This window comes from Choloepus didactylus, chromosome 3 (assembly GCF_015220235.1).
Source record: "Choloepus didactylus isolate mChoDid1 chromosome 3, mChoDid1.pri, whole genome shotgun sequence".
In the NCBI taxonomy this organism is placed as follows: Eukaryota; Metazoa; Chordata; class Mammalia; order Pilosa; family Megalonychidae; genus Choloepus; species Choloepus didactylus.
The window spans coordinates 15,095,068-15,101,523 of NC_051309.1; the positions used below are offsets into that span (position 1 = coordinate 15,095,068).

The window sequence follows — 6,456 nt, forward strand, 5'->3', positions numbered from 1 at the left end:
CAACTCTAATCTCTACACAGACCCTGTCCCCCTCCCCTCACTGCCCTCTCTTTTGTCTCCGCCCTGTAGTTTCCTAGTTTGAAGCCTGTAAGATCCAACCCTTACGGTGCTTTCTTGCTGGGTTCCTGTCTTTGCATGCTTTTCCCTCTTGGCACCCTGGTTCTCTAAGCTTGGGAGTGCAGGAGACATCTTTGCTTTCTGGCTGGGTGGGGTAGTAGAAAGAGGATGAATTGTGGTGTCAGAAAATCCTCAAGTGAAATCCCAGGTCCGTTGGTCACTTCCTGGCAAGGAGACCTCAGCTGTTTGGCAATCTTTCCGAGCCCAGCTCTCTCCTCCCAGGGTTTTATGAGGCTGACACCAGAGCTGTGCTGGTTACATCATGCCCGCTGCCTCCTGAGGAACATGGCCCAAAGTGGTAATCAGGGCACCTCGGCTCGGCAAAAGGGCCCATCTGGGGATCTGCGCACTTGAGAAGGGAAGGGTGAGTGCAGCTTCCGGGACTCCAAGCCTGTCCAGGCAAACAAGCCAAGATAAAGCTGGCTGGCTCTTTTCCCCAAAAGGACCTGCCAAATTAAGGAAGCAAAGTTTCCCTTTAGGTTTCACCCTTCTCCAAAGTTCCTTTGCCTCTTCCCTCGCCTCAGAACCTCCTCGCAAACGTGGTGCCTGTACTGGGGATATAAGAAGTTTGGATCAGAGAGGCTGATCACTCAATAGAGGGTCACTGTGCTCTGCTTCCCAGACCCATCCCCCACCTGCCAGTTCGGAGTCCACCTGGTGAAGCAACAGCATTTCTGAAACTCCCTCTGTATGCAAAGTGCTGTTGAAACTTGAATGCCGGGGAAGTCCCCTAGAAGGTCTCTACCCTGGAGGGTTTACACGTAGAGCACAGACAAGGTGGCAGAAAACAGTGGAGCAGCCCTGAGCAGTGCTGGGGGACTGTACTAACTGGAACTTGGAAGTATGTAAGGATGAAATGAAAAGGTGAGTGTGAGCGGTATTGAGAAGGAGGGCAGAAGTCACACAACACAGAGAAGGTAGAGGCACGTTCTTCAAACAGCCTGAGAATGCAGGGAGGTGGGGCCTGGGCGAGGGTTGGCCTCGCTCCTAGTTGCCTTTCCAAGGCCATCTTCTACCGTCCTCTCTCACCACGCACCCTCTTCCCTACCCTCCCCCCGCCATGGAAACCAGGGCTCTAGGTGTACTTGCTGTTCTTGGAACGTGCCTGGCTGTTTCTTGCCTCCTTGTTTTTGCACATGTAGTTCCCTCCACTATAACTGTACTTTCCTCCTGTGTCTACTGGAAGAGGAAGAGCTTAGCTCAAGCGTCCCCTCTTCTAGGAAGGCTTTGCAGATGTGGGCAGAGATGATCACTCCTTCTCCGTGTCCTATCTGGATCCCATTAAAAATAAGGATGGGTTATTGAGGGTTTAGTATATATAGAGGTGATCACTTATGACATATATAAAAATAGATAGATAGATAGACAGGCAGATAGATAGAATATTCATTTCCTAGGACTGCTGGAACAAAGCAACAAACTTGGTGGATTAACGTGTCTCACAGTTCTGGAGTCTAGAAGTCTGAAATCAAGGTGACTGGAGAGCCATGCTGCCGCTAAAAGCTCTAGGAAAGAATCCTTCTTTGCCTCTTCTAGCTTCCGGCAGTGGCTGACAATCCTTGGTATTCCTTGTCTTGTAGCTGATTCACTCCAATTTCTCCTCCATCTTCACATGACCTTCTTCCCTCTGTCTCTCTGTGTCTCCAAATCTCCCTCTCCTTGTAAGGACCCCAGCCATTGGGTTTGGAGTCCACCCTAATCCAGTGAGTCATCATCTTAACTAGATAACAAATGGAAGACTCCATTTCCAGATAAGGTCACATCCACAGGTACTGGAGATGTTCGAACTTGAACATTTCTTTCAGCGGGGTGGGGTGGGGGTGGGGGTACACTACAATTTCACTCCCAATGAATATAGATATAAAAATAGATGATAGAGAGTAGAGAGATGGAGAGAGATGATAGTTGATAAATAGATAGAGACAGATCGTAGGTTGATAAAGAAAACTTTATTCAATTCTTATAATAACTCTGCATTATTGTCCCTGTTTTACCCCCAAGTTTGCTGATCAGAGACTGGGAGAGTTTAAGTAACTTTCCCAAGATGACTCAGCAACGAAGTTTGGACCAGGATTCAAACCAAACTGGGTAAGGCTTTCTATGTTATGACGTGACTGACCTCTGATTCATTTACCTAACTGCCTCCTCTTCTATCAGAGCCTGGCTCTGGAGTGGAAAGCCAATGCACATCTGTTGAATGGAATTGATTTGAAGAGAGCTGGCAATTAGAAGCCTTCTGAGATGGCGTGCAGACGGTGGGACAAGGTGCTTCAGAATAAAAGATGAATTAAGTAAGCGGGAGCCAATTAGCAGAGGATCGTACAGCCTAAGATAAGGAGCTTTAATTTGATAGGAGACAATTGGGAGCCATTCATCGTGGAGCTGCAGAAAGGTGGTGACAAGCCCCTAATGACACTCAAGGGCCTTTGAAACCTTTAATTGCTGCTTGTAATTTTGCTATTTCCATGTTGAAGTGACAGTGACACAGGAGGATAAGCAGGGAGCTGCCAGGTGACCCAGACTGCAGAGACTCCAGCAAGGTCACCCTGAGAGAACGGCCCTGCCCCTCGTGAGAGCTGGAGTGCTGCAAAGACCCAGGTCACCCTCCCTGTGTGTGCCTGACAAAGGCTCTTCCTGCCCCACACCCCCAAACCCCAAATAAGGAGTCCTAGGGGTGTGCCAAGACCCCCCCCCCCCCCCGACTCCCAGCCCACCCAAGCAGCAGTCATCTTCGTTGTCAGCTCTTCCTCACCCTCTGCTCCCCCTTGCCCTACTTACTAACCCTTTCCAGGCTCTGCCCCATCGCCACTTTAAGACACCACCAGGAGGGACTGGTACGAAAAGAGAGGAAGGGTGGTGTGCGATTCTGCTGACAGAAAAGGCATGGCAGGTCGTCGTGGGTTTTCATTTTATTCTTGTTATTTGTTTAAGCTCAGGATCCCTTCACGTCTTCCGTCTGATGCAAAACACTTGGGAAGCCAGTAGCCAGGCCTGACCTTCAAAAGCCAGAGAGTGCCAACAGCAGAACAGATTCCAGACAAACAGGACAATGGCCTTTTCAGGCCACAGAATGCAGCTCAGTATTGTAATTTTTGCCTGTGATGCAGCTTCTTGAACACACACAAACCTCTCATTTTTACCTACCCCATGACGGTGACTTATTTACTGCTGAAGACGCTGGAGCTGATTCAAGCTGCAAACCACTACTCCCACCCCAAAAGGGGTGGGAGTAAAATCCACACATATGCAAGAAAAGCCAAGCGATGGGAAACTGCGGGGCTGCAAGTCCGAGAGGGGCACCAGGTGCATTAATTACACTTGATTGCACACTGGTTTATTACTGCGGCCACTTGTGGGCAATGATCTGTCCCCGTGTCTGTGTGAAGGATATCCTTGGTATTTTGCTAAGCAAGATGAATATTGGCCAGATGGTGACTTCATGAGGACATAATTCACATAGCATTTTCCTGCCCCAACACAGATTTCTGTGAAGGAATCTTGAATGCCATGCTGAACAAAACAGAACAAGAAAACCCAACCCCCGAAAAGGCTCAGCCGTAAGCTGAAGATGGATGGTGTCGGCAGGGCCTCTGACAGGACCCAAATGGCAGGCAGCTCCCAGGCTTGGCACTGCAGGTCTTGCCAGCCCATCTCCCCGTCTCTTGCAGAGTGAGCTGACATCATTTGCAGCGTTTCCAGTTTGCTCTGCATGGGGAGGGCAGACTCTGAGCCCCAAATGACAAGCTGCAGAAACTGGGTCACTTGCCTTTTTATTTTTTTAATTAACTTTGTGCAGTGACAGGACTTGTCAGCACCTGCTTTCTCTGTAATTTGATTTTGACGATGACCAAGCGGATAATGTTCTCTCGGCTCCAACAGTGTGGGTTGGCGCTGGAAGAGAAAAAGTGGGAGAGGAGCAAGTATCTCACCTTTGACCTTCTTAAAAAGCAGTACCCTCATGAATGTTTAGAGCAGCTTTATTCAGAAGTACTACAATTCAGAAGCCACCAAGATATCCTTGCACGGGGAAAGGACAACGAAACTGTGGTATATCCATACAATGCAGTATTACTCAGTGAAAAAAATAAATGAACCATCGGGCTACAAAATAGACATAGAGGAACTTTAAATGCATTGGGCCAAGTGAAAGGCACCAGTCTGCAAAGGCTACATACTCTATGATTCCAAATACACGACATTCTGGAAAAGGCAAATCTACAGACAGTAAAAAGATCAGGGGCTGCCAAGGGTTCAGGGAAGGAGTGAGGAGATGAATAGGTGGTGCACAGGGCATTTTTAAGGTAGCAAAATGCTTTTGATGCTGTAATGGTGGGTACATGACATCATGCGTTTATCAAAATCCAACTGATGCAAAGGAGAAGCCCTAAGGTAAACTACGGACTTCCATTACTAGTAACTGGTATTAGCTGAATCATGTTCCCCATGAAGCCATGTCCACTTCCTAACCCCCGGTCCTGTGGATATAAACTCAGTGGTAAATGGATCATCTGTAAATGGGATTCAAAGATAAGGGTAGGCTTTGCTGCATTATGACCAGTGTCCCTATAAGCTGAGGAAATTCGGACTCGGTAGCAGGAGTCAGGGGGAGACAGATGGGGAGAGAGGTGGACAGGGAAGGAGGCCGGGGCTGAGCGATGGGCTGCTGGCAAGCAGACGTTAGAGACTTCAGAAAAAGCAGGACTCTGCCAGTACCTTGACATTGGGCTTCCTGCCTCCAAAGCCCCGAGCCAACCAGCCTGTAGTATTTATCACTTCAGCCCCAGTGAATTCCGACAATAATGTATCAGCATTGGTTCATCATTGGTAACAAATGCCCCACACTAATGCATAATAGGGGAAATTGTGTGGTAGTGGTGGTGACTCTGTGCTTTCTGTACAGTTTTTCTGTAAACCTGAAACTGCTTTTAAAAATAAGTCTATTAAAAAACATACCAAGAGGACCTGGTATTATCGGGCCATCAGCTAGTAAGCAAAATGGGCTAGTTTCGAGGTGGTTTAGAAATGTTTTTACTCCCTAAGGAGTAATATTTATCAGACACACGTGGAGTTCCAAATTAGGCATTACACACCTGTCAGTGGCAATTTAAATGTCTTAAGCCCATCTGGAATTCGTGAAATTCCTACAACCTACACACTTGAGTCTGAAACCACAAAGTAAGTACATTGAGACTGAAAGTCATGCAGCTTCAAAACAAGGGCAGCTCAAGACAGTTCAAAAGCAAATGTCACCAGTGTGGAGCTTGTGGGCTGGGTGTGGCCACATCCCTGGGGGTCCCTGCCCACCACCCCTCCATGTCAGGACCAAAGCCATCCAGGCAAGCCAATGCTTTGTGGCTGCTATTTGTCCGTTTTAAGGAATAAACAGTCACACCTGTAATAAAGGAGTGACTGACTTCAAACACTGTTGGCAGCCAGTTCTTGCACACTTGCTGAGTGTGAGACTCTGCTGAGCACAACTCCACAAATCCTTGAAGCCCGTGTGAGAAGGAACTGTCGAGCGAATGTCAGATTGCCTGTTCAAACACTTACTGGCTGTGTGACCTCACACAAGTGACTTAACCTCTCTGAGTGCCGGTTTCCTCCTCTGTTCAGTGGGAATGAGGAGAGAACCCAGCACAAAGGCTGGTGAGAACTGAGTGAGAGGGTGCTGTGAAAGCTTGATAGGGAGCCTGGCATACCCAGGTGCTCAAAAAGATCTGCAATTATTATTATCCAGATCTTGCAGCTGTGGAAGTGAAACAGTGCATCTAAAAAGCTCCACCGAGGGCACTTCGCTATTAAGTGGTAAAAATAAGATCGGAACCCAGCCCCTCCTCGGCTGCCGCCTCCTGCTCTGAGAACTGATGCAAATTCATGGCAAAAAGCCCAGTGACAACAGTCCCTCCTCTTCTGGCAGGCTGAGCATTGGCAGACAGTCCACCATGCCCTTAGAAAAACCTCTATTGTTTCCTTGGAAGGCCTTTTGATCCTCCAAAATAAAATGCTACTTTTTGTTTTTTGGTTTTGTTTTGTTTTGTTTTTGCTTTTGTTTTTTTTACAGAACAGAAATGGCCCTGGGGGGAGCTGGCTCCTCCCGCTAGGAAGCTGGGGGCCCTTTCCTCGGTCACCCCAGCCAGGAGAGGCCAGGCAGGGTGACTCAGCAGAAAATATCCTGCTGCCTGGAGCCCACCCCACCCTCGGGTCAGCCTCCGGCCAGAAAAGGAAGGACGCAGTGAAGCAAATCGAAAGGGACTCTGTTCGGGTCCCCTGGGCCACAGCGTCCTTTGTCCCGGGACTTCAGACAGGAGCCGCTCATGTGGACATTTCAGGTGGCAGAGC

The 6,456-nt window shown here is 48.5% G+C and overlaps 1 long non-coding RNA gene across 3 annotated transcripts; it reads left to right on the forward strand.

The window, feature by feature from the left end:
- The first annotated feature begins 735 nt into the window (after positions 1-735).
- Positions 736-6,136, forward strand: LOC119529234. Of its 3 annotated transcripts, XR_005215838.1 has the most exons (3): positions 736-981; positions 2,119-2,715; positions 3,054-6,136. It is a non-coding gene; the product is annotated as an uncharacterized LOC119529234 (long non-coding RNA). The 3 variants fall into 3 exon arrangements; XR_005215837.1 differs by lacking the exon at positions 736-981 and having other exon boundaries at positions 1,977-2,715; positions 3,049-6,136; XR_005215836.1 differs by lacking the exon at positions 736-981 and having other exon boundaries at positions 1,977-2,715.
- Positions 6,137-6,456: the final 320 nt, after the last annotated feature.